The sequence below is a fragment of the Apodemus sylvaticus genome, chromosome X (genome assembly GCF_947179515.1).
Source record: "Apodemus sylvaticus chromosome X, mApoSyl1.1, whole genome shotgun sequence".
Lineage (NCBI taxonomy): Eukaryota > Metazoa > Chordata > Mammalia > Rodentia > Muridae > Apodemus > Apodemus sylvaticus.
The window spans coordinates 31613420-31615663 of record NC_067495.1 but is presented as its reverse complement, the minus strand read 5'-3'; the positions used below and the strand labels follow the sequence as shown (position 1 = coordinate 31615663).

Below are 2244 nucleotides of genomic sequence, written 5' to 3'. Positions count from 1 at the left end.
AGGCATGCTCTTGGGAGCTGGAGGGAAGCCCAAGGGAGCTACATGCCAAACCATGAGATTTCATTTTTTAAATAAGTTCAGGAACAGCAGAAAGCAGAACTCTAAAACCTTCCTCCCGGATCTTACAGTGGCCTGCAACAAGTAGGCCTCAGCCAAAAGAACACAGGAGCAAAATATTTAGAGAGGGGGTGGCTTTAAATTGTGCTGGGTACGTATGCAGACAAATAGAAACTGTCGTACCCTTTGGGACAACCATTGGCAAGATGGTGAATATTTACCTTAATTTTAACTATTGAATTACGTTTTTGTGGATGTTTTCTGTAGTTGGAGCTAATTACATAATTGTCAGGGCTAAGTATTTTAAAACCCCATGTGCAAAAAGAAATAGGAAAAGCTGGGCTAAAGTGCTTGCTGTACAGGCATGAAAACCTGAGTTCAGATTTGCAGCATCCATGAGGAAAGCCAGGCACGGAGGCTGCTCCTGCCTGGAGAGCTGACAGGGCAGAGATGGCTGTGCCAGCCAATCTAGTCAGGTGATGAGCTCCAGGTACAGTAAAGACCTTATCAAAATATGTGAGGTAGAGAATAATTAAGGAAAACATCACACACTCACCTACAGCTTCCACATCAGACATACACATGTACATGCAGACATAAATATGGATACATAAATACACAAAATAAAAAAATGGTGGTGAGATAATGCAGTAAAATATAAAATGTTTCATTTAATTCTACCCCTTTCCTCTTCCTAACAGTGTTCTTAATTGTTTTTTGTTTTGCTTTTGGACTGGATTAACATTCACTTTTTTTGTTTGTTTGTTTTTCGAGACAAGGTTTCTCTGTGTAGCCTTGGCTGTCCTGGAACTCACTCTGTAGACTAGGCTGGCTTACGAACTCAGAAATCTGCCTGCCTCTGCCTCCCAAGTGCTGGGATTAAGGGCATGCGCCACCACTGCCTGGCTTAACATACCCTTTAATAGACCTGTTTCCTTAGTAAGTGCATCTGCGAGCTGAAGCCATGTGGCGTCAGGACTTTGCTTCCTGCTCCACAGACTTCAGATGCTACTGCACGACCAACTCCCCAGTGCTCTTGAGGCATATGCGGGACATGGTCTCTTCTGTGAGAAGTCCCTGTGGCAGCTTCAGGGGCTGGATGCGGATCAAGTGTCTAACCACTTTCAGCTTTGCATTCACCAATGGGATGTTCTTGTGAATCTGAGGGCTGTGTGCCTTCTGCAATCCGAGCATCTTGATCATTATCTTTTTCCCAGTATGGATACCTCTTTGTACTTCTTATTCTTGTAACAATGTGCAGTTTATAAGGGTTTTGGAGGCCCCCACCCTATTTTTCATGATCTTTAGGCCTAGGCTGAAACACTTTATCTGGAATTCTTGATCTGGTCAATTTGTGACAAAACCCACTCTGTACAGATGAGAGATTCCACACCTTTTTTTTCACAGTCTAGTCTGCCTGGAGACCTCTGAAATATTGAGCACAGAACCCCACTCATAAGTGTGGCAATTCTTCTCTTTAGAGGTGGCAACCGCTGTGTTCACTCTGAATGTTCCTAGTGCTTATTCAATGTCACACAACCCCTCGGCACGCACTTGAGAATCTATTCTGGGATGTAGCATACATGGTTCTTCACCCTCCAGGTTCCTCTCGCCAGCCACAACACCAACAGGCAGTATCCTAACTCAGGTGTGACAGTCAGCCCCCTCGCCATAGCCCACTGCTACAACTCCCACAGATCAACCCTCATGGAATTAAACTTTGTGTCTAGATTAGGGCAGGCTAGAAGTCCATGCCTACTTACTAAGTTGACTTCAGACCCCACAATTGTGTTGTCAGACTAAAATAGGAACACTCGTGGGTCTCATCAAAAGACAGGCCCTGCTTTGACTCCCCGCACCCTGACATTTCTGATGCTAAACCATCTCTCCCTTGACTCCACATTTTGCCATTCCCACAACATTCTACCTGTTCTATTTGATACTGCCTTGGGTAAATGGTGACAGCAGTCATAAGGCAGAGAAAGCACATGATCAAAAATCTATCAGACTTGGCTCCAAACCATGAACCCCTGCTCCTTTTTCTGCAGAGCTTCATGGATAGAACAAATTAAGCCAAGCACCCTCGTTCTCTACTGGCCTCAGCTACTGTGGTGTTTGGTTGATCCTAGGAGTGTGACATTTGCCTGAACAATGTAGGGAGACTCTACCTCAAGCAAATCAAAACAA

The 2244-nt window shown here is 44.6% G+C and overlaps 1 pseudogene; it reads right to left on the bottom strand.

Annotated features, from left to right (window-relative positions):
- Positions 1-1029: 1029 nt before the first annotated feature.
- On the bottom strand, positions 1030-1514 carry LOC127674769 (39S ribosomal protein L30, mitochondrial-like; annotated as a pseudogene).
- Between the last annotated feature and the right edge of the window lie 730 nt (positions 1515-2244).